The sequence below is a fragment of the Jaculus jaculus genome, chromosome 14 (genome assembly GCF_020740685.1).
Source record: "Jaculus jaculus isolate mJacJac1 chromosome 14, mJacJac1.mat.Y.cur, whole genome shotgun sequence".
Lineage (NCBI taxonomy): Eukaryota > Metazoa > Chordata > Mammalia > Rodentia > Dipodidae > Jaculus > Jaculus jaculus.
In genome coordinates, this window is record NC_059115.1 from 71,159,015 (window position 1) to 71,184,820 (window position 25,806).

General features: G+C 39.4%; 1 long non-coding RNA gene across 2 annotated transcripts in view; it reads left to right on the forward strand.

The window, feature by feature from the left end:
• Positions 1-17,291, forward strand: part of LOC123454563 — a 33,353-nt gene extending 16,062 nt beyond the window's left edge. For both annotated transcript variants that reach the window (XR_006633401.1, XR_006633400.1), the window contains 2 exons: positions 16,492-16,591; positions 16,913-17,291. This is a non-coding gene — a long non-coding RNA (uncharacterized LOC123454563). The remainder of the gene's footprint in view (positions 1-16,491; positions 16,592-16,912) is intronic.
• The last annotated feature ends 8,515 nt before the right edge of the window (positions 17,292-25,806 follow it).

Consider the following 25,806-nt stretch of genomic DNA (forward strand, 5'->3'; position numbering starts at 1 on the left):
TACTGGGGAATCAAACCTGGGCCAAGTAGGCCCATAGGATTTGCTAGTAAACACCTTCAATCAACTGAACTGAGCTATTTTCACAGTCCAGTTAACTTTTAGTTTTAGCATTTGTATCTATAAAATAGGAATGATAATTATCTTACCAGGCTATTGTGAAATTCAATGAGATATACCTTTGAAGATGTCTTGTAAACTAAAATGTGATAAGGTATAATTCTCAGTGAAGACATACTATTCTACTGGTACACTGAAGTGTTTCTCAAGGGTATGTTTGGGGAGGCAGTAACATCACATGCTTGAAGTCATTTTCACATCTTCCTCTTACTGTGTATGTGATCTAACTTCTCTTAGCCTTAATTTACTCTTCTGTAAAAGGAAAATGGTAGTGATGTGTATGTCATAGGGAGTAGAGGTTGAGATAGTAGTACTGAGAACATTTAATTGATGTTACTGCCACTGTCATCGTTGTCACCGTTGTTTTTGTTAAGTGGCTGCCCTTCTGTGAAGTTGCAAGACAACTAATTTAATTTTGTCTCTGTAGTGAATCTGTATGCATGTATGTGTGTGAATAAGTGTGTGTATATACACATAAACAACGATGTAGTTTTCTTGCCTTAAAATTTATTTACATTGTTCTTGTTTCAAATAGCAGATTAAAAAAATTATTTTATTTCATACATATGGTAACAGCTTCTACTATTTTATTCCCTCATCCCTGCTCTTGTTTCCCTTGGGTCCTCCTCAGTGGGGTTATGGTGTTCATTGTGGGGTTTTGAAGACCTCAGTCAGTCCTTGTGGGGGTAGTGGAGGAACTATGCCTCTGGGTACTCCTATCCACTCTGAGGCTCTTAAAATCTTTCTGTCCCCTCTTCCCTGAGCCATGGTGGGCCTACTGGCAGTCTGATTTAGTGTTGAGCCCTGTATTTCTGCTTTGATTGGTTTTGACTGATCATTGTGTCTGTCACCATCACCCTGGAGCTGGTTGTCAGGCGAGCAATAAGAGCAATGTTCATGTGACTGCTTCCTCTGAAGTTTCTCCTGGGTCCTGGCAGGTGTGGAAGAGGTGGCACATCTTGTGGTGGCAGTCAGCTATCTTTTTGTCTTATCCATGGATTTTGGTTGTCTTATATTTTCTCTGTCTTATCTTATGTAAAATAAAACAGATTCTCCAATGGAGAGTGAGAACCAGCTTGGGTTGAAGGTGATATGCAAAGCTATTTGAGGGACTTTCTGCTTTGCAAGCCCACTCTTCTCCTCCAGACAGCAGTTGTCACTTCTCTTTGAAGTTAGAGTTTTCTTATGTATTTATTTTGAAGTCAGAGTTTTCTAATGTTGCAGTCAGGTTCACATTGCTGGTAGAAGTCATCTAACCAAGAGCAGCTTGTGGGATGAAAAGGGTTTATTTTGGCTTACAGACTCGAGGGGAAAATGATAGCATGAACAGACGGTGGACATCAGCCCCTGGCCAACACAAGGTGGACAATAGCAACAGGAGAGTGTGACAAACACTGGCATGGGGAAGCTGGATATAACACACATACGCCTGTCCCCAACAATACACTGTCTCCAGGAGGCATTAATTCCCAAATCTTCATCAGCTGGGAACCTAGCACTCAGAATACCTAAGTTTATGGGGGACATGTGAATCAAACCACCACACCTAACAATGGGATTCTGACTTCGTTTCCAGTACCAGTAATGAGTTCTTTCCCACTGAGTTGGCCTCATATCCAATCAGAGAACAGTTGGTTACCCACAGAGGCTGTGTTCCATAATTGCACAAGTGTGAACTACTTGTCCAGCTGGTTGATTTTTTAGTTTACAGGGTCCCTGCTCATCCATGCCATTGGAGACCATTGTCTTTCAGCAGCTCCCATAGGGCTTTCCAGTGGGAGCCAGGAGGAAACTATTTCCCCTTTTGGCTCTAGCATGGTATTCCAATGAAAAAGCAATTTTTTTTGAATATGCACATGTGTGTATATATGTGAATATGGCACACGTAGGTAGGTCTGAGGGCAACACAAGTGTGTCTGTCCTCTCTCTCTTTGAGACAGGGCCTCTTGTTATTTTGCTGCTTCATGCACTAGTCTAACTGGCCTGTGAGCTTCCAGATCCTCCTGCCTCCACCTCTTATCACTAGAGGCCCATGGGGATTACAGGCTCAAGACTGCTGAGCCATCTCTCCAGTTCAAGAGAAGATAATCTTTTTTTTTTAGTTTTTTGGTTCATTATTTATTTATTTATTTGAGAGCGACAGACATAGAGAGAAAGACACATAGAGGGAAAGAGAGAGAATGGGCGCGCCAGGGCTTCCAGCCATTGCAAACGAACTCCAGACGCGTGTGCCCCCTTGTGCATCTGGCTAACGTGGGACCTGGGGAACTGAGCCTCGAACCGGGGTCCTTAGGCTTCACAGGCAAGTGCTTAACCGCTAAGCCATCTCTCCAGCCCAAGAGAAGATATTCTTAGCTGGGTGTGGTGGCACATGCCTTTAATCCCAGCACTCAGGAGGTAGAGGTAGGAGGATCACCATGAGTTCGAGGCCACACTGAGACTACAGAGTGAATTCCAGGTCAGCTCTGAGCTAGAGTGAGACCCTACTTCAGAAAACCAAATATATATATACACACACATATATATATGTATATATACATATATGTATATATAATGTATATAATAATAATATATATATTAATAACTAAGCAAAATGTAAGTTAATGTTAAGCTTGAGATAAACTTTCAATATCCAGGCTAGAAAGAGTTGCTTTTTCTCTCTTCCATGCAGGCCATGACTTTTACCACTTGGAGTTCTTTCATATTCCTTTCATATTTGTGTATTAATGCTTGGGTGAAATGCACAACATGAAAGTGAACTCAGTGATTGATTATCACTCCACAATCCAATGTTGATTTCAGCCAGTCAAAACGTTGTAGTTTGGCTTAACTACAAGAATAATCTGAGGCCCATGGTTTCTGTGGCAACTCCAGGTCAGGTGACCTGGATATGTCTTGCCAAGCTGTTCCAGTACAATAAATAGGCTGTTTGTAAACAGGAGGGCTAAGCTTTCTCTCACAAGATTTCAAGTTTACAGAGTATGAGACAGCTGGGCAAAGGGTCAAAGGTGAAAGGTAGCAAACCATCGGGGTCTGTTCCTTTGTGGAGCTCTTGGCTGTCTTTCAGACTGAGGTCTTGGAAATCATTCACATAAATGCATTGTGCCAACAGACTACCCAGAGTTGGCTTCGTCAGCATTCTATTACAAAACCCTTTCCTTTACATTCTTCCTCTCTATGTCATGGTGTCTGAAACTTATATAAAAAAAGCAAAGACTGTTATAAAAAAAAAAAACTAAGTACATAATGAAACAACCAAATAAACTCAGGCATTTCTATAAAATAAATTCAGAATACCTTTTTCTTGTAGGGATAAAGGTTCATAAGTTGAATATAGAAAGGCAAATTTGTACAAAACCAGTAGCGAAATGCATCTCAGAAGATGGGTAAACACATCAAAATAACAAAGAAGATTAATAATATTCTTGGGTCAGTTGTAAGGTTCCTAAAAAGAAGTACATGTGTTCCACTTAAATCATCAGATGCAATTTTAACAATCTACTGAACTATTTTAATTAAGAAATTCACTTATTAGTGTATATTGTGATATGGAGTATTGAGATCTTGTGTATATTAAAAAGAATAAGGGTAAAATTAGTTTTACGCTAAATTTTCTATTATTTGCTATTATTTTTGTTTAGGGTAGGAATTCATCTTGGGAGCAGAGAAAGCCAAGTAACTGTTAGATTTACTTTCTCTGCTATTAGAGCTTAGCTTGAAGTGTCTTCTTTACTTCCTTGTCAGTTATATTTGTCTGTCTTACAAGTTGGTTTCTCTCTCATGTTCATCTATTTCTGCAGAGTTACAATTTCTACTCTGGTCAGTTTTGGTATATTCTCACTCTTGGATCTATAATAATTTGTCAACAAATGTATACTGGAATTTTTTTATTTTTATTTTTTAAATTTTTTGTTTATTTTTATTTATTTATTTGAGAGTGACAGACACACAGAGAGAAAGAGGCAAAGAGGGAGAGAGAGAATGGGTGTGCCAGGGCCTCCAGCCACTGCAAATGAACTCCAGACGCATGTGCCCCCTTGTGCATCTGGCTAACGTGGGTCCTGGGGAATCGAGCCTTGAACCGGGGTCCTTAAGCTTCATAGGCAAGCACTTAACTGCTAAGCCATCCCTCCAGCCTTTTTTTTTTAAATTTTTGAGACAGGACCACCTTATGAAGCTTTGGCTAGCTATAAATTGGTGGCCTCAATTCTAAGAGCTGGCTTATAAACTACCACTCTCAGTTTAAAATTCTCAATGTATGAAAAAGTAAGTGAAGGACACTGAAAAGATGGTAAAAGAACCATTCCCAAACACAAAATATGAGTCATTAACCACTTTAATTGCAAATATGCTTCTGTGGGATGTTAGCAATTACAAAGAAGTCACCCAGTTAAGTGGAAAAATGAGCACATTTCACTAGAAAATTCAGTTTACTTTCGAGGGCACAACCAAAGCATGTAGCTTGGACCATGGCCAGTGAAGGTTTGCTTTCACTGTTTTAGCCACACCACTGGGACAGCTGTGGAAAGAATGGGACTTTCCAATGTGCTTTGCGAAGCATCATTTCTTTTCTCCCGAAACTATCAAACTAACTCATTTAATCTTTTTTTTGTTGTTGTTATTTATTTATTTCTGTTTCCTGAGGTAGGGTCTTGCTCGAGCTCAGGCTGACCTGGAATTCACTATGTAGTCTCAGGGTGGCCTCAAACTCATGGCGATCCTCCTATCTCTGCCTCCCAAGTGATGGGATTAAAGGTGTGCGCCACCATGCCCGGCCCTCATTTCATCTTTAACCTGAAATTTTTGAGGCTATCAATACATAGATGATCCTCTCTACTTTCTTTAGCAGTACTTTCTAAAATATAAGAAGGCCTCCATCAGTTCCCATGGGGTACTGTGCCTTAGGGTATTCCTATCCACCCTGGGGCTATTACAATCTTCCGCCTCCCACCTCCCACCGACTTCTTCAATGTTTCCTGAGCCATGGCAGGTCTGTTGGAAGTCTGATTTAGTGTTGAGTTCTCTGTCGCCTTTGGATTTATTTTTTGATTGATCACCATGTCTGTCACCATTGCCCTAGAGCTGGTTGTCAGGCTAGCAGTAAGATCAGAACAATGCCATACTTCCTCTGCAATTTCTTCTGGGCCCCAGCAGATATGGTAGAGGTGGCATGTCTTGTGTTGGGAAGTTGGCTATCTTCTTCTCTTATTGCTGGATCTTGGTTATCTTCTGTTTTGTCTTTTATATTAGTGATAATTTTTTTTTTTTTTTGGTTTTTAGAGATAGGGTCTCTGGTCCAGGCTGACTTGGAATTCACTATGTAGTCTCAAGGTGGCCTCTAACTCCTGGTAATCCTCCTACCTCTGCCTCCCCAATGCTGGGATTAAAGGTGTGTGCCACCACACCCGGCCTAATGATAATTTTTATGATAAGTATTATTTATAGCTGTTCTGTTCCTCTAGAAAACCCTGAATAATACAAGCCTTTTCTTCTCATAAGCTGCTTTGGTCAGGTGCTTTCTGCCAGCAGTGAGAAGCTGACTGCAACTAACACGTAAGTGATACATTATTCTGGGGTTTCAGTTATGACCCTCATCCACTGTTTGCTCATTTAAGCTATTTTATCTATTTTGGATAGGGGAAGAGCATTTATTTGGATTTATTGGGAGCTCCTTACATCTGGTGCAACTGTTGAAATTTTCCTTGGGGTTTTCAATATGAGAATCTAATTCTCAGTAAAATACTTTCTAACCTGGACATTCTTCACTCAGAGCAACCCTAGCATTCCTTCCTATTGAATAAGAATACTAATATGAAGTTAATGTTATGTTTCTGTTTGAGCTCATTAGAATTAGGGTATTTTAAGGAAGTCACCTTCCATTGCTGAAGTACTGTCAGTATGTGCAAACGGGGATGTGGGGTTGGCAGCTTTTGCAAGTAGATTTGACATTCGTTAGGAAGGGCAGAAAATAGGAGTACTCATTGACAAAGAATGCGGAGATCAGCTTAAACCAGGTGTGCTGGTACATGCCTATAATCCCAGCTCATGTGAGACTCAGGTAGGAGGATCTCTATGAGCTTGAGGCCAATCGGCTTCAGAGTGCATTCCAGGTCAGGACAGGTTAGAATGAGACTCAGCCTCAAAAATTAAATATTGGGGGCTAGAGAAATAGCTTAGTGGTTAAGTGCTTGCCTGTGAAGCCTAAGGACCTTGGTTTGAGGCTCAATTTCCCAGGACCCACGTTAGCCAGATGCACCAGGTGGTGCATGCGTCTGGAGTTCATTTCCAGTGGCTGGAGGCCCTGGTGTGCCCATTCTCTCTCTATGTATCTGCCTCTTTCTCTCTCTGCCTGTCTCTCTCAAATGAGTAAATAATAATAAAAATTAAAAATAATGCGGAGAGTAACTGAACCAAATCTACTTCTGAGCTTAAATGACAGAAAAGTTAGCATCTGTGCTTAATTATTAAAAAAATTGAAAAATCCTTTAGTTTTCAATATGTGAAACTAAAACAAATAATATGTACATATAGTTCTATTTTCAACAGCTAAAGTATTTTTAATTTTTGATTTAATGATTTACATGTTTACTATTTTCCACATATGATATAAATAGTGAATGTGAATTTGTCTCCTTAAAACTTTACTTTTCTTAATATTGAAACTCTAGATCCAGTAATGCCCAACTTGTCTTTCTATAAATAGAAATGTTTAAAAATCTCTAGTAGGATAAATTCTAATTTACAGTGAGTCATCATAGACGAGTAATATTCCAGAAGTTCTCTCTTCATTTAGACTTCTTAGATGCCACTTTGTCTAGTTTTCAAACACAGCACAGTTTCAGTGTTAAGGTGAACAAACAGACAGTAGCAGTTGCCGCAGAGTCTTCTCTCCCAGATCGCATCCTTATTACACTGAAGAAGTAGGTCGGGAGCAGGCCGTGGAGGCGCGTGCCTGTAATCCCAGAACTCCGAAGGCCTGGGCAGGAAGAGGCCAGCCTGGACTACATAGCAAAACCCTCTATCAAAAAACAAACAAAAAGGATATGAGGTATGCATTGCAAGTTGGATATACTCTTTTATGTTGAACATTAGGACATTAAGTGACTGGGCAACAGCCACACAGACGTGGGCTGCTTTCTAAGTGGAAAGCATTGTTTTGGAGGTTTTGATGTAGGAAATTCCGATACACATTTATATGTATTTTCATATTATTTAATGGGAGCTGTATATATACTCACAAGTTAATACAAAATGGACAGTATAGTAACAGAAATTGGGATCCTTTCAGTGTGATGCATTATGGGCAGTAATTTTTTTGTTTTTGAGGTAAGGTCTCTCTAGCTCAGGCTGCCCTGGAAATCACTTTGTCGTCTCAGGGTGGCCTTGAACTCACTGCAATCTTCCTATATCTGCCTCCCGAGTGCTGGGATTAAAGGGTGTGCCACCATGCCCAGCCCAGTGGGAAGTATTTTTAAGTATAACTTAAAATTAAGAATTCTAATTTGTGAATGTTAGTGTGTATGTCTAGATTCTTGCTTTTTATTTTAGGAATTTAGTCAATGGGGTCATCCATTTATTTTGCTTAACTATATTTTCAGTTTTGGCTAAAAAGAACAAGCAGAAAACTACGATACTACTCTATAGGTGTGTGTTCTGGAATGTATGTTAAAATATGAGTCTGTTACTCATATTAGTCCTAGTGCCTTGATGCTTCATGTGTGCTGGGATGAGTGTATTCATAGGGCTTAAAGATAGTTACATATTTAGTATTTGGTTGCTTTTTTTTTCAGTGCTGGGGATTAAATTTGGGGCCTCAAGAATGCTAGTGAGCATTTTGCCCCAATACTACATCCTTAGCCCCAGCTGTGTACTTTTAAAATAGAATGTAAAATACAAGACAATTACTTCATCTGACACTCAACCAAAAGGGGGGGGAAAGCATCGGCTGTGAGACAAAGTCTGTCCATTTTCAACTTGCCTTTGCCTTAAGGGTTTTTGGCCATTTGCAAATTTTCTTATGTTATGGCGTGCTTTATTTGCTTATTTGCCACAGTGCTACCGATGGAACTCAAGGCTTTTTTTGCAGGCTAAGCAAGCACTCCACCACTGAGCTACATACCCCCTCTGGCCCATGGTCTGACTTCAGGTCCTAATCCTGAGACATAGGCCACTTAGTTGTAGTAATTCTCTCTCTCTCTCTCTACATATATTTATATATTTATATTTATAAATTATTGGATCATAAAATTATAAATATATTTTTATATTTATATATATAAAAGTATGTATATATATACACTTTTTTTCATAGTCTGGTAGAGCATACTCGTCTATTTTCAATCTATTGCAAGACAGATTTCATTACCAGCCTGCGCCACCATGACTTCCCAGTTGTGTTTCGGTAAGCCTGGAGAAGCATAATAGTGGGGCAAAATGGCCAAGCAGCTTTGATACCAATTTCCTCAAGTCAAGTCTACTACTACTACCTTCTTCCATTCATGCGTAATGTTTTGCTTTTGTTTCTACTTATTATCCCCAGTAATATGAATATTACTTTCACAATTCTAATAATTCAGTGTTTCCTATCATATCATTGGTGCTCACTATATAAATGAAGTACTCATATCTAGTATTTTACCTAGATATAATTGTTCTCATTTTTAAATATAAGGAAACGGAAGTACAGATGCAAATAAAAATGTTGCTTTTCAGTGAAGAGAACCCTGAATTCATATTTCATCTTTTATTTTTGTGTGTTTTTGAGGGAGGGTCTTACTCTGGCTCAGGCTGACCTGGAATTCACTGTGTATTCTCAGGCTGGCCTCGAACTCACAGCGATCCTACCTCTGCCTCCCGAGTGCTGGGATTAAAAGCGTGCGCCACCATGCATGGCCTGTATTTCATTTTTTAAATTGTGTATGTAGTTTTTGAAAAATCCCTGAGTCTTTTTGGGGACTCAGCTTTCCTATATAAAAATGGGATTCTTCTTGTAGTGTTATTGAGAGGGCTAAATGAGCTCGATGTGAAAATGCTGTGACACTTTAAGGTTACACACCAGTACAATTTAGCATTATGGTGCACTAGCAGTTGTGAGGCTGTCAGCTTAATGGCAATGAGGAAGAGCCGTCCACTGTCCTTGCTGCTGTTTCCACAGAGCCTCAGGCCTAGAGATACTAGATGTACTTGTTACCAAGTTTATATCACATTACTAATGTTTATCATAAAAGCAATTTTGCCAGTCTTGTTCTCATGAGCCCCAACCTGAAAGGTCATTTCATGCCTGCAATATTTTGTAGAAGCCCTTTGAATAATAATTTTAACAATCCCATATTATAACTTTTTCACCTACCTTAGATGAAATTTATTCAACTTTGTAACTATCTAATTATAATGTATCTTAATACAAAATCTGCTGAAATAATTGGGTTATGCCCTGAGGCCCATTAGCAACAATCAAGCTTACAAAATTAGACCATCACCAAAGAAAATATGACAATGGAGATATGTAACCAAATAAGTAAAAAGGAAACAATCGGGCTGGGATCATGGCCGACTTGCAGGGGGAATCAGCTGTAGGCGAACTTCCTGCTTGGTGGTGGATTCTGTTTCTAGGCGAGTCTCTTTAGCTGGAGCTGCTCTTCCTCTTCACTAAGCTCTGATTTCTCTGAAATCAGAGTTTGTATCCCCAGATCTCCACTCTGCAATGTCCCCGGCAAACAGACGTCCTTCCATGCGCGCTTCCTTCCATGCTCAGGTGTGCTGCTTTAGCCTGTTGGGATGAAGAGGTCCAGCAGTGACTTCCTTCAGTTTAGAACTCCCTCAGCGAGTTTGGAAACTTCTGGAGCTTTGGACAGAAGGAGAATCACACAATGAATATACTTTTACGAAAAGTGCCTGTGAATTGAAATGATTGTGTTCTATTGGTAAGAGGTTCAGTAAGAGATCCCGTTGTCTCCTTCTGTAAGCCACCTGCATCAAAATGGTTGGTATTAATTATGTAATTGAAAGAGCCTACTTCCATGCTTGTTAGCTGCTGTGGTAGGTAGGTGATACTCTACTGTTGATTGGCATGCTGGAAAGTCAAAGAAAGTAATGTCTTTTTTTAAGAGTGTGTTTTATTTGAGACAGAGAGAGAATGGGTGCTCCTGGGCCTTTAGCCAATGCAAACAAATTCCAGATTCATGCGCCCCTCTGTGCATCCGGCTTACGTGGGTCCTGGAGAATCGAACTGGGGTCCTTTAGTTTTGCAGGCAAATGACTTAACTGCTAAGCCACTCTCCAGCCTGAAAGTAATGTCTTAATCAAATAGTGAGATCATATTTTTTTATGACATGAAAGCTCAGATTATTCTGTTTTCGTTTTTATGCTTCCCAGAGGTGTCCTCTCAGCTGAGCACTTGGTGGCGTACGCTTTATGCTCGCTCTGACCATTTGTGGTGTGGTGAAGAGATGAAGGGTCAGAACATTTGGGTAGTAATTTGGCTTTTCTCCTTATTAGTTTTGTGTTTTTATGATCCAATTAATTTGTTTTTATTTTAGCATTCTTATGGGGTTATAATACTAACGCAAATCACAGGGTTACTGTGTGACTTAGATGGCAATTTATGTGAAAATCCTGCAAATTGTAAAGTACCATTAAGTATCTATCTAAGATACTTTTTTTAGGCTGATAAGAGCTATAAGAAAAAAAGAGCAATTTAAATTGTTGATTACTCCTCTTAATATTAATATTAGATATGCCAGCCAACATACTTTTGGTTAGAAACAGAAAGACCAGCTGTTCTGTTCATCATTATCCAAGAGAGGTTTAGTTTGTAGCATAGATTTCGGGTCTTCTATATTCTCATATATATTTATTTATTTATTTATATTCTCAGCTACAGAGTGTTATCTTAGTTCTTGTTTTTAGACTACTACTTTTAAATATTTTTGTTTGTTTATTTGCAAGTAGAGAATGGGTTGCTAGGGCCTCCAGCAGCTGCAGACAAACTCCAGATGCATTCGCCTCTTTGTGCATCTGGCTCTATGTGGGCTCTGGGGAGTCAAACCCAGGCCACTAGGCCTTTCCGGCAAGCACCTTAACTGCTGAGCCCTCTTTCCAGCCCTTGAATTTTCTTTTTTGTTTTTTTCGATGTAGGGTCTCAGTCTGGTCTAGGTTGACATGGAATTCACTATGTAGTATCAGGCTGGCCTTGAACTCACAGCCATCCTCCTACCTCGGCCTCCTGAGTGCTGGGGTTAAAGGTGGGCGCCACCATTACTGGCTAAATTTTGAAGTTTATTGATCACCTGTGAGAATATTACGTGTATATATGCATACATGTTTGTGTGTACTATTTATAAATGTTATATATATTTTGTCAGAATTTAGAGAAATACTCTAATTAAAATAAGAGTTCTTTTCCAGGAGAAAACTTTATTCCTCCATTAGTTTAAAAATATTAGCACATATTTATTTTACATAATGATGGGTTTCATTATGACATTTCATACATATATCCAATGTACTTGTATATCATATAACTCCCTTTAACACTCCTGTCCCTGCTCATTCTTGTTTTTTGTTTTTTGAGGTAGGGTCTCACTCTAGTCCAGGCTGACCTGGAACACACTATGTAGTCTTAGGGTGGCCTCGAACTCACAGCGATCCTCCTACCTCTGCTTCCTGAGTGCTGGGATTAAAGGCATGCACCACCACGCCCAGCTCTTTTTTTTTTTTTTTTTTGGTCCCTGCCCATTCTTGCTAACCCCTCTTCTCTTCTTAACTTGCCTCCTTCTTCTTTCATGTCTTATGAACATCTTTATTTATTCCTTCATTCACTTTTCACTCTTTATTTTTGTGACTCAGTGAATTTCACTAGGGTTGTTTAGAGGAGTGCGGACACCTTACCAGTGGCTACACCACTGAACCACTGACAATTGCCTGCGTGTCACTCCTCAGTAAGGGATGGGGCGCATGAGCCCTTCTCTTTTCCAAGACAGTGTGTGGATGGGCCCAAGCTTTTGCAGATCTTGTGCAGGTTCAGCATTCCACACTGCCCCCCATTTTGCCCCTTCTTCTGTAGTGTTTCCAGAGTTTTTGAGGAGGTGATAAAGATGTCCCACTTAAGGCTGACCATTCAACAGTCACTTATTCTCAGTTCTTGGATCAGTTACGTGTTTCTGTAGTCACTGCTGACAGCCACTAAAGAAAGCCTTTCTGACCAAGGCTGACAGCAGTTCCTATCTATTGGCATAAATATAGTTATTTAGAAGGCAATTTGGCAGGAGAATCATTTCCACCTAGCAAAAAACAATAGTAGCTTTCCCACTAGAGCCTATGAACTCATCAGTCATGAACTTTTTTATGTTTTTTTTGTTTTTTTCTTTTTCCTGAGGCAGGGTTTCACTCTAGTTCAGGTTGACTTGGAATTCACTATGTAGTCTCAGGGTAGCCTCGAACTCACAGTGATCCTCCTACCTCTGCCTCCCAAGTGCTGGGATTAAAGACATATGCCACCACGTCTGGCTCCATGTCATGAACTTTGACTGGGTTTAAAATACAAGACATAAATCCTCTCTTAAGAGTCCAATCAGGGGCTGGAGAGATGGCTTAGTGGTTAAGCACTTGCCTGTGAAGCCTAAGAACCCCGGTTCCAGGCTCGATTCTCCAGGACCCATGTTAGCCAGAGGCACAAGGGGGTACACACATCTGGAGTTCGTTTGCAGTGGCTGGAAGCCCTGGCGAGCCCATTCTCTCTCACTTTCTATCTGCCTCTCTCTCTCTCTCTGTCATTCTCAAATAAATAAATAAAAATGAACAAAACCAATTAAAAGAAAAAGTCCAGTCAGAAAGTGGCTGGCCACCCCCATAACAGACTTTCCACCAGTGCAACAGTGGACACAACTTGCCTGGCAGATCATAGTGTAACACACAGGATTTACAGCTGAGTCAGACTGCTGATCCTAATTCTCGTCCACAAGCACAGCACCTTCCGCCGCTGTCAGGGAGGAAGCTTCTAGCCCAGTTCCAGCTTGACTTCCCTCTCTTGTTACTGAGGTGTGAGGCATCTTTAGCAATAGGGCAACCAGTGGGAGTGGCAGTTGCCCATACTGTTCTGAGAGAGCTTGTGGGGCCTTCCTGACCAGCAACTCATAGTGAGGTGCCCAAGATTTTAATTCAGTAAAATACGGCTTCGGGGAGTAGCTTTATCTGCCCCCAAAAGATATCGATGTTCAAATTCTTTTTTAAATTTTTGTTTACTTTTATTTATTTATTTGAGAGTGACAGATAGAGGGAGAAAGAGGCAGAGGAAGAATGGGTGCACCAGGGCCTCCAGTCACTGCAAATGAACTCCAGACACCAGTGTCCCCTTGTGCATCTGGCTAACGTGGGTCCGGGGAATTGAGCCTCGAACCGGGGTCCTTAGGCTTCACAGGCAAGCGCTTAATTGCTAAGCCATCTCTCCAGCCCCTTTATATTTTTTTTTAAGTTTTTTAATTAGCTTATGAAGTATCAGGCATCTTTATGGTTTTTACATACATCATTAGCTTTGGTTTACTGTCCTTCCTACCACCACCTCTTCTCCTCCATCTCTCTAACCCCATCCTCACTTAACTCTTTGTATCCTCTTCTGCTTTTACACCCCGTGTTTCTACTCTTCCCCCCAATGGAGCTTTTCTCTGTCTAATGGGCTCCTCTTCATAAATGAGCTCATCCATTTTTGTACAGTTATTTGTGCCAGGCACAAATCTATTGTCTTTGCTCAAATATTTGAGTACATTAAGTATAAAAATATAGCTGTCAGTTTATTGGATCCATGTTGTATTAATTTTTTTTTCCATGCTATGTAACTGTTCAGTTCATCTTTGAATTTGTGATTCTGTTTAATTTTAAATTAATTAAAAAGAAGCTAAGACTGCTATAGAAAGATATATACGTACTGTATTTCTTTTTGAGACAGGGTTGAAGTTTGAGCCACTATGGCTAGCAGAAGTGCAATATTTATTGACCACTAGCTGCTTGTTGAGGAAGGACTTTGGGCAATAACTCTGGACAGTCATCTATTTACTGAGGTCTAGTGTATATATAGCAAACAGGAGAGACTTTGTAAAAGTAAAAGAAGGAATAAGTACTTATTTTTAGTAGCATTCAGTGATCTGTATACATTTCTTTATCATCTACTTTAAGCTATACCCTATGCTTGATGTTGAGGGTGAAGTGGAAGAAAGAAGTATGGTTCTTTTAGTTGTTTAAGGTCTGGTAGAGGAAATTGATATGAGTTAAATAATTTCAGAGTTAAGTTTAAAATTGAAACAGTCACAATTACTAACAAAAGGTGTAGGGTCCTAAGATAATATATAACATTTAAGAGAAATATAAAAAAAAGGCAAATGGAACACATTTGAATGATAAAAACGTGAGAAGTTGGGCTGTGAGCTTGCTCAGTGGTTAAAGGTGCTTGCTAGCGAAGCCTGCTGACCTGGATTCATTCCCCAGTATCCACATAAAACCAGATGCACAAGGGTCTTGGCATGTCTATATTCTCTCTTTCTGATTCTTGCAAATAAATTATAAAAAATAAAAATGGAGAAATTATTCTTAATAAATACCAAGTATGTTTTTACCTATGTCTTACATATCAGAATTTGACTGAGCTGCATGCTGCTTTGGAGTAATTTTTTTGATAAAGCTGTAAATGGGGGTAGTTTCCCACTGGCTAAATAAGCTTGACAGTTTTGAAGTAATAAAGAATCCTTTGAAAAAAATGTACAAATAATGCTAAACAGAAAAACTGGACCATTATAGGAAAACTCTCCAGTTTTATATCCTTAGAACCAGTATAAAAAATCCATATGTCAAGTTATTTCTTCTAAATAAATCACATTCTTACAATGTTCCTTTGCTTTTAAAAGAAGAAAAAAAGGAGCTATGAAATGGGCCAAAATAAATTCTTTCCCTTAGATATTAGTGAAAGCATTAAACTTTTATGTTAACATTGCAAAGAGGACCCATTATTTTCACTTTAAATTTATTAATTTTATCTGTTAACATAAACTTCATACACTTATTCAAGTTGTATAAGAAATTTTAAAATATAAAATGACAATTTTTAGTGCTATGCCATAACAATATATTTTTTTCATAAACAAAGTCTGAATTTAATCTTAAATTTTTTAAAAAATTTATTGGTTGGCATTTTGATTCCTAATTATGCTGTTTTATAATGTCAGAGCTGCTTCTCCAAGTTTTTAACACATACTTAACAAGAATTGCCTCAACTAAAATTATTCTCTTGCTTCAGTGTAATAGAGAAGATAGTTTGATAACATTTTCTATTGACTGTTGGGTAGAACATAAATTACAAAAAATTTCCAAATGTAGGCACATTAAACTTTCATAAGTTTTACAGAGGAAGCTAGCCAGACTCTATTATGGTACCTCTAACCTCATCAGTCATACAGTGCCCTGAATGAGTATATTCTTCCCTCCCTCCCTCCCTTCCTTCCTTCCAGAATGACAGAGAGGGGCGGGGGAGGGAGGGAGAGAATGGGCACTCCAGGGCCTCCAGCCACTGCAAACCAACTTCAGATGTGTGTGCCACCTTGTGCATCTGGCTAACGTGGGTCCTGGGGAATCAAGCCTTGAACTAGGGTCCTTAAGCTTCACAGGCAAGCATTTAACCGCTAAGCCATCTCTCCAGCCCTGAATGAGTGTATTCTTTAATGGGTGATAGACAAAAATATTTCTGGTGGGCTGGAAGGTGGAGGAAGCAAAATGAATGCCATTGGGTTACATATTTCAGTTTTTTTTAAATTAATTTGCTTAAATTTTAAATAACGAATTTTTTATTTACTCATTTTCAATTTAGATTTATCAAAAGCTAACAATTTATTATACATTTAGTATTTGCTATGGAATATTCAATACTGGGTATTATAGAAATACTAACTGGAAATGCAGAATAAATGGCTATTATCCAGAATGATTGGGATCTTGTATTTTGGAGTTCCAAATTTTTCAAACTTTGGAATATTTAAATGTATGTACTTAGAAATCTTGGAGATGGGAAAGCTGGGTGAGGTGGCAAATGCCTTTGATCCCAACACTCTGGAGGCAGAGGCAGGAGGATTGCTATGAGTTCAAAGTCAATCTGGACTACACAGTGAGTTCCAGGTCAGCTTGGCCTAGAGTAAGACTCTATCTCATAAAAGCAAGATGGAAATAAAAATAAACAATAAAAAAATAAAAGAAATCTTGGGATGGAATGTAAGAAAACGTGAAATTTATTTTCATCTCATAATACTTTATATAGGTAAAAAGCAGTTTTATGTAATTTTTATACAATAGTTTTAAAGTACATGTGTGTTTTGTGTCTTTCCTGTTCTCTCCTAGTCCAGACAGAAAGGAAGGAAGCAAGTTTGGCAAAGTTTCCTCCACCCACACTTTGATGGAGTCAGATGCCCACTGGCCTGGGTGGAGCCCATCCTTGCTGGTAGGTTGATAGGATTTATCCAGTCTCCTGCTGCCCCACTTGCTTTGTAGAGACACAGGAGACAAGGCCTCATCTGAACACCCTGGGGCCTACTCTAGGTGAAACATAAAATTAGCCATCACATTAATTTAGGTTCTGTGTCCATTTTATGAAAGGGAACAGAAGTCAAGAATGTCCCAGTCATTTTGCCACAAAAATGTAAGAGATAATTACCGCCATTCGTACTATCATCCAAAAGAAATTACTCCAAAGCAGCATGCAGCTCAGTCAGAGCAGGTCCACCGTCGCGTTTCTTCTGATGCGGTCGTTTTCCTCACACAGAGTGATCAACGGAAGGTTATGTGGATGAGCAGCACAGAGACAAGATTCTTCCACGTTCTTTGGTGCTGTGATAACTTGGGGAGGATGCGGAAGAAACCAGCCTGGATGGCCTGTGAGCTTCTTTTTACTGTCGGTTTCCTTTGCCATCGATGTGTTGGGATCAGAGACACATGTGTCACCTTTATGTGGGTCCTGGGAAATGGAATCAGGACTGGCAGCCTTGCAAGGAAGTGACACTATTGAGCAGTCTTCTCAGCCCACTCTCTTCTATAGTTTTATAAAATGAAACGTGAATGTACCTGGAAACTGTGTGTAGTTTGGATTTTTGTGAGTTCAAAGCACTCATGTGAATAAATATGCAACTTTTATGGAGAACCAATTTTTCTGTTGAGGATCTTTGGATATCCATAAGAAGATAACTGGATGATTTTTAATGTTGATTATAAGACCTGTTGAAAGCTACCACTTTACACTGCAAAGTTCCTGTCTTGGAAAAAAGCTGCGGGTCACTGACTTCCTGATCTTTATATTCTCTCATCTCTCTTTTTCCATCCCCTCCTTAAAAAAAAATTTTTTTTGAGGTAGGGTCTCGCTCTAGAATAGGCTGACCTGGAATGTACTCTCAGAGTGGCCTCAAACTCTGCCTCTACCTCCGCCTCCTGAGTGTTGGGATTGAAGGTGTGCGCCACCATGCCTGGCTCTATCCCTTTTATAGAGTCTAAAAGTTTACCATGAAATTGGTTTGTGTTCATCCTCAATGCTTTTGTGCTATATGTATGTATCCATAAATTATGCACATTTGCCTTGTCAGTGTGGTATCTGCTAGCCACATGTGGCTATTTAAGTTTAAATTAACTAAAATGGAGCCATTGGGTTTCTTAGGAGCAGTAGTTAGTTACGTAAGTTTCCAACATCCACATTCAGCTAGAAGGAACTGCATTGGATAGTGCAGAGGCTGAACATGTTCATCACTGCAGAAAGTTCCAGTATACCATTTGAAGGCTCTTAAATTTCACAAAAATTAGGTCTCTCTGTATATATTCAGGAGCTTGTTTGTTTCACTTGTCATTATGCTTTTCAAATTTATCTATAATGATCCATGTAGTACCCTTTCCTAACAATTCCATGATATAAATATACCACAACTTATTCACTGATTATGGACATATGATTTAATTTGATTTTTTAAATGTTACAAAATAATTTCTACAATGAGCTCGTTTTTCTTGAGTCCAAGATATGTTCATTAATCATGAAAATTCAACGGTTTTTATTTTATAACTTTTGTGAATTTTTTATTAAAAATTTTATTTTTTTATTTGAGGGAAAGAGTGAGCAAGCAAGAGAGAGAGACAGGGAGAGAGAAAGAGGGAGAGACAGAGAGAGAGCGAGAGAGAGAGCGAGAGAGAGAGAGAGAGAGAGAGAGAGAGAGAGAGAATGAGAATGAGTGCACCAATGGCTCTAGCCACTGTATACAAATTCCAGATGCAGGCTGTCACCTTGTGCATCTGGCTTTACATTAGTCCTGGGCAATTAAACCTGGATCCTTTGGCTTTGCAGGCAAGCTCCTTAAATACTAAGTCATCTCTCTAGCCCTTTAAAAAACATATTTTATTTATGTGAGTGAAAACTTTTGTGGATTTCTAAAGAAATGCAGATTATATAAAGTTCAGAAGCAACAAAAAGAATGTATAATGTTTTAAAATATTCCCAGAAATACCATTGCCCAAAGATAAACATTTAACATTTGAATATTTTTTTTAACCCTCTCTGTGCCATACCAGATTTTAATACCATGCCATATTTTTATTAAAAAAGATGGTATCACATCATAGTGAGCCCATTTATTCTCATTCCTTTACACTTAATAAGTGAAATTTATTTAGAGTGTATGTTTCTTTCTTTTCTTTTTCAGTGTAGAGTCTTGCTCTAGCCCAGGCTGACCTGGAATTTACTATGTAGTCTAAGGGTGGCCTTGAACTCATGGTAATCCTCCTACCTCTGCCTCATACATACTAGGATTAAAGGCATGTGCCACCATGCCCAGATCTTTCTCTCTTCCTCCCTTCCTTTCTCCCTTCCTTTCTCCCTTCCTTTCTCCCTTCCTTTCTCCCATCCTTTCTCCCTTCCTTTCTCCCTTCCTTTCTCCCTTCCTTTCTCCCTCCCTCCCTCCCTCCCTCCCTCCCTCCCTCCCTCCCTCCCTCCCTCCCTCCCTTTTCTCTTCCTCCTCCTCCCTCTCCTTCTCCTTCTTCTTCTTCTTCTTCTTTTTTTTTTTTTGAGGGAGGGTCTCACTCTAGCTCAGGTTGACCTGGAATTCACCATGTAGTCTCAGGGTGTCCTTGAACACACAGCAATCCTCTTACCTCTGTCTCCCAACTGCTGGGATTAAAGGCATGCACTTTCTGTTTGTTTTTAAAATTTTTATTTATTTGAGAGAAAGAGGCAGATAGAGAGAAAGAATGGGCATGCCAGGGCATTTAGCCACTGCAAATGAACTCCAGAAGCATGTGCCACCTTGTGTATCTCGCTTATGTGGGTTCTGGGGAGTTGAACCTGGGTCCTTTGGCTTTGCAGGCGAGTGCCTTATCTGCTAAGCCATCTCTTCAGTCCTCCCGCTTTTTTCTGACAGAGAGTTTCTATGTAGCTCAGACTGGCTTCCAAACTCTTGACCCTCTGAGTGCTAATATTGTAGGAATATGTCACTGTATCTGGCTAAAAAACAAATTTAACTTGTTTTACTATTTGCCAGCTTTTTCAAAGGAACTAAAACAAAGCAGATAAAATTAAGTATTTATTTATTTATTAACCTCATAGGTAGGTCTTCCCTTATTTTTGTTGTGTACAACGAAAGTTGAAGAATGCAGTTTGTTAGTCTATAAAGTATTCCACTGTACTTGGAGTTGCTAGGAAAGCCCCTTCCTCAAGCTCTGAGATTTGCTACAAGGGCTCAGTGGACTAGTGAAGCATAATGTTCCCGGGCGTGGCTTCTTGTAGCCAAGGACACTGTGCAGTTCCACCATACAAGGCAAATGGAGGAAGCTAGCTGCCGTCTTTTCTTACAGAGGCACACAGGACAAACTTAGTTCTCTTGGGAATGAGTTCGGACATCCCTCAAGTGTCTGTCTGGGACATTCCCTAGAGACAAAATGTCCAGGGTGTTCATTGGAGGTGGGTCAGGTAGCCCTTTTCTGCTGGCATGCAAAAATCCCAGCCCCTCAGGAGAGGTGAAGTCCCTGGACACAGTTTTGGTAGAAGGAGAACTCTTTCTAGTTCTGAGAAGGGCAGGAGCCTCCTGAAACTCAGGTTTGCAGGGTCAGCCTGTCAAACAGGCTTTTCTTACGAAATTCTCAAGTTTACATTTGGAATCTCAAGGGTTACACTTATCTTTTGTTTTGTGTGTATGTGTTTAGGTCTCTGTTCTCTTATGTTGTAAATATAGTTCCTAGGGCTGGAGAGATGGCTCAGCAGTTAAGATGCTTGTCTGAAGAGCCTAACCATCCGGGTTAGGTAGAACCCAGGTTCGGTTCCCCAGAACCCACGTAAAGCTAGAGTACAAAGTGGCACATGCATCTGGAGTTTGTTTGCAGTGGCAAGAGGCCCTGGCATGCCTAGTCTCTCTTTGTCTCTATCTCTCTCTCTCTTTCTCTCCATCTGTCTCTTATCCATGCATCTGGAGTTTGTTTGCAGTGTCCAGAGACCCTGGCATGCTCAATCTCTCCCTATGTCTCTTTCTCTCTATCTGTCTCTGTTTGCAAATAAATAAATGAAAATCAAGACAAAAGAAAATTTAGTTCCCAAATATTTAACATATCCATTTAATATCTTTATAGTGATACTAATATAATAATAGCAATGTCATTACCAACAGTATACTTACTGGAAACAGCTTAAAGTTTCCATGCAATTTTCTTGGTCCTTGCTAAGAATTTTTCAAATTACTCTGAAGACATTTGGAATAATTGTTCTTTGTGAGTTTAAGCTAGCAGCTTGATATGCAGATTAGTTTATTTCATTTAACTTTAATATTTTGGGTATAACTTTTAAAGTTCCTGATTTAATTTAATTTTATAATTATTTTAAAATGAGGTGAATTTGGAGAAATTTTTCTTTTTTTAAAATTTAAATCCTCTCTTCTCACCTTTCTCATAGTAAATAATTTAAGTAGGTTTGATTTATCACTGTTTTTTACAGTGGAACCAAATTTGTATTTTCTTTCCATAGGTAAATGCTATTCATATAATTTAGCACTTAGCTTCCCCCCCCCCATTTAGTAGAATATCCTGGAGAATTCACCAACATAGTGATAAAAACTTTGTTTTAGGACCTGTGCACTGTTAGGTGTGGGTCTGAAATATAATGCAGGCTAAGTACATTTGAACTCAAACCTGTCTTTCCATTTTGTTCTTTCTCAGGAAACTTTTTCTTCCCAGAGCTTTTGGCAGAAAACCAGTTTCCTTGCTATTCTCCTGGGTTGCTTCTGTGTATTCCCTCTGTTTTTTAATGAAAACAGTTTTTTTTTTGGACTTTTTATTTAAGTATCTCAGTTATTTTGTTCTAACAGTCTATCGTGTGGGCCCCCAACACAATTCTGTTTTGACCTATAGACTTTAAATACCTCCGCTCCAGCTCAGTTTTCCCCTTAAGCTTCCCCAAGTCCTCAGTGCTGTAGCTTACATTCCTATAACTGGCTTTGCCTGGCCTTTTTGTTAATGGAGTTGGAGCGCTTCTCACCTTCCGTTTTATTGGGCATTTCTGGGTGTTTGGAGCAGGAGCAGTTTACTCAGTTGCCAGGAGCAGATAAACTACATTTGCTTCTCTCACCCGCTTGTCCCCTTGTTTCTGTGATGACGTACCTGCACAGACACTCACAGCTAATCCAATCTTACATGTCTTACGACCAAAATGATGGCTTTTCCTACCCCAACTTGTCTGTTTCATTTGAAATGAGAACTCATCTTCTGTAGTAGTTACTTATAGGTGTTTTTACAGCATATTTATTTTTCAGAGAACCTGAATCAACTGATTTTAGCACTTGTTTTAAAAAAGGCAATAAATAAAGTCAAGGACTTTTAGACATTATGTATCTAAATTACTTTTAATAAAACAGAAGTAGTTGTCTACGTGTAAATAGGTAACTGGTTGACGGTCATTAGTGCAGACTCTTGGTTCTGAGTAATTTCTGAGCTCTGCAAAATGACCCTTCTAATTCCTGTAGTTGGCAATGTTCTACTGTGCAATGGAAGAGAGAGAGAGAGAGAGAGAGAGAGAGAGAGAGAGAGAGAGAGAGAGAGAGAGGGAGAGAGAGAGGGAGAGGGAGAGAAAGAGAAAGACAGATCCATTTTCTGCCTAATTGAATTTGCCAAAGCCTAATTTTGATCCATGTGTCAAAAACAGAAGCATGTCTTTTCTCGGAGTCTATAAACCAGCCAGTTGAAAGATTGACAGCTAGGTGAAGAAAACACAACTTTATATTTGGTTTTAGGCAGAGTTTTAATCCCAGCTGTGGTGATAGGGCAGTGGGAATGCCTGCTTTTCACACAGCAAGTTAAGCACAGCATAATATCTCCACTGCTGTCCAGCTCATTTCCTGCTTCAACATTATTTCTGTGAACCCGAAAGTTAGGCAATGTGTTTCCTTCCTTCCTTCCTTCCTTCCTCCCTCCCTTCTTCCCTCCCTCCCTCCCTTCCTTCCTTTCCTTTTTTTTTTTTTTTTTTTGTTTGTTATCATTGAGAATGTCAAGACAAAACTACTACTACTAAGGGGTATGTTTAAAAAAAGTCCTTTTCAGAAGGGGGTCTCTACCAAATAGACTACAAAAAATTAAGGAAGGGACTGCATAGTAGAAGTCCACTCATTTCAACAGGGTTTCGGAATGTCTGGGCTCTTCATCTGTAGCTTTCCCTGTACGTAGTCTTTTTCTTATTGAAAATTCTGCCCTGAATGGAAACGCCTTCAGTGCTCACTGTAAGCGGAGGCCGACAGTCACCTGGGAGGAGACATGGAGGGTGCCTTTCTTCTGGGGAAGAATTGAGGAACTTGAGTTATAAACAACATCAGGTTCAGCAGGAAAGTTTGTTTTTTAGATACCAAATATGAATATTCAGTTAGCAAGAATAAGAAAAAAAATCAAGCTATGTAAATTAAGAATGGCTGGGAGCAATTGCTTTATATGGCAAAGCCAGGACGACATTAAAAACACCTGTATTTCTTTGTCTTCAATCAATGAACAAATAAATGTAGAGAATGACTATATGTTTAAAAGAAAAAAAACACCAAATACCTTCCATAATGGGCACATTGAAAGGATGCAATTTCATAAAATTCAGGTAAGGAGACATAGGAGGGAGGGAAGGAAATAAAAGGAGATATCCTCCAGTAAAAACATTTCTGAAAAGGCAAGGTAGTCGTTCTCCCACAGAGGCCAAGCCATGCTGCATTAGACACGCTGATTGCTGGAATACTTTCTGCGGGTTCTAGAATGTGTAGGGCGTTCTTAGTTACCATCAACAACACAGGAGTTTCTGTCCCTCATAGATAAGTCTGCTTCCATCAAGTAAAACACAAGCTATTAGAATCCATTGCTAGATATTCACATGAACATACCAACATAGGAAAGGTAAGCTTTGTGTTTACTCCATATTGATGTTTATTTGATGAATGAATAAAGGAATTAGAGTTTCTTGTTTGCTTGTTTCACATTGATTTTGTTTACTTTCAGGGATAGCTAATAATAAAATGTGAAAGCAGTTGTACACTTATTCTTGGAGAGGTGCTGCATTCATTTTTTTCCTTTTCTAGTCTTTCATTGTAATATTAAGGTTCTTTTTAAATATATTTAATTAATTTATTTATTTGAGAGACAGAAAGGGGGGGGGGAGAGAATGGGCACGCCAGGCCCTCCAGCCACTGCAAAAACTCCAGATGCATGTACTACCTTGTGCATCTGGTTTACATGGGTTTTGGAGATTTGAACCATGATCCTTTGGCTTTGCAGGCAGATGCCTTAACCGCTAAGCCATCTCTCCAGCCCAGGTTCTTTTTTTTAAAATAATTTTAGGTTCCTTTTCATGCTTACATCATAGTCCTGCCATAGGCTAATAAAACCCTCTGTCTTCAACAACATTTTGAGAATTATATACTACACTTAGTTTATAGGTATATATAAAGCAGTTTTTGATGGTTTTAGAAATACAAAAGTGAATTCAGAAAATTTGTGAACATTTTCCAAATATCCATAACTAGTGATGCTAGTTTAGTGGACATTTAATTTTCAGATTAATTTATTTTTTTGTAACTACTAGTTGTCTATTTGTAACACTATTTGTGTAGTCAAATAGTTACAAAATTTGTATTATAAACACATTTACATGTTAAAGATTTAAAACTTGGAGAACATTTTTTAAAAAAAAAATTTGTAGTCAGTGAATACAGTCAAGTTGGTACCATTGCTAGCCTCCTCCCTGTCCTCCCATCTCCACAGGGACCCTCCTTGTTGGGGTATATGGGTCGTGAATTGTGGGTTAACTTTTAGTTTCAGGTAGGAGGAGATGTCTCTGCGTGCCATGACCCCACATGTGGCTCTGACATTCTTTCTCTGCCCTCTTCTGCAAATTTCCCTCAGCCATGTTGGGTTCATATTAGGTCTGCTTCCGTGTTGAGATTTTGGGAGCCTCTGTGTCTCTGGATATCTGCTTTGGTAGGAGTTGAGTGTTCTCTGTGTCTATCTCCTTCACCATAGTGCTGGTACCTGGTTTGCCGAGAAAACAGCATTCTTGCATGTTTCTCCAATCATTCTTAGTTTCAGCTGGGGCTCTTTTGAGATATGATGGTGAACTTTTTTTCCAGATAGAATGAAGTAGTAAAGTATTATCTTTGGATTTAAACAACAATGGAATAAAACACTGAAAAAAAAAAGAGATACTCATATGCAAATCCTTTGGGGAGTGAAGATTAAATGCATGTAAGTTCCATATCACTATTTACAGCATTCACCGTACTGGAAGGATCACAGGCAGCCCCACCAAAACTTTTAAGCAGATATTTAGAGAAACAAGTGTTTGCACAATGCATTGTTTACCCTGACTCCAAATTTTTGTTGTTTAGAAAGAAGTTTCATGGTTTAGTAACCACTAATGCACTTCCTGCCAGCCAGTATGGTTTTGTGTATTCTGGATGGGTCATAAAAATACAAAAATACAAAAATACAAAAATACAAAAAAAATAATGTGCTGTGGATCTCAGGGGTTATTGTGGTAGACGCTGAGTCTTCAGGGTTGCAATGTTGAGGGTGGGGTGGTGGAACCTTTATGGGGTGTGATCTAGTGGATTAAGTCACTGGGGGCTCTGCCTTCAGGAGGAATTAATGATGCTCTCACTGGTGTCCCATAGGATTGTGAGCTGTTAGAGAAAGGAAAGACTGATTCCTCCTTGGCTTCTTTATTTTTTTTTAATTTATTTTTGTTTATTTTTATTTATTTATTTGAGAGTGACAGCAGAGAGAAAGAGGCAGATAGCGAGAGAGAGAGAGAGAGAATGGGCGCGCCAGGGCCTCCAGCCACTGCAAACGAACTCCAGACACATGCGCCCCCTTGTGCATCTGGCTAATGTGGGTCCTGGGGAGCCGAGCCTCAAACCAGGGTCCTTAGGCTTCATAGGCAAGTGCTTAACCGCTAAGCCATCTCTCCAGCACCCTCCTTGGCTTCTGACTTCCTGTAAGGCCATGTGATTCTTCTCACATGTGCTTTTGCTGTGATGCCATCTGACTTGAGGCCTTACTCAGAGTAGGGTGTTGTATTTCCATCTGAATTTATCTGAAAGTAATTTCTAATTTTCTAGCACTTTTTTCTTTGGTCCATAGGTTGTTTAGAATGTTAGTTAATTTCCATGTATTTGA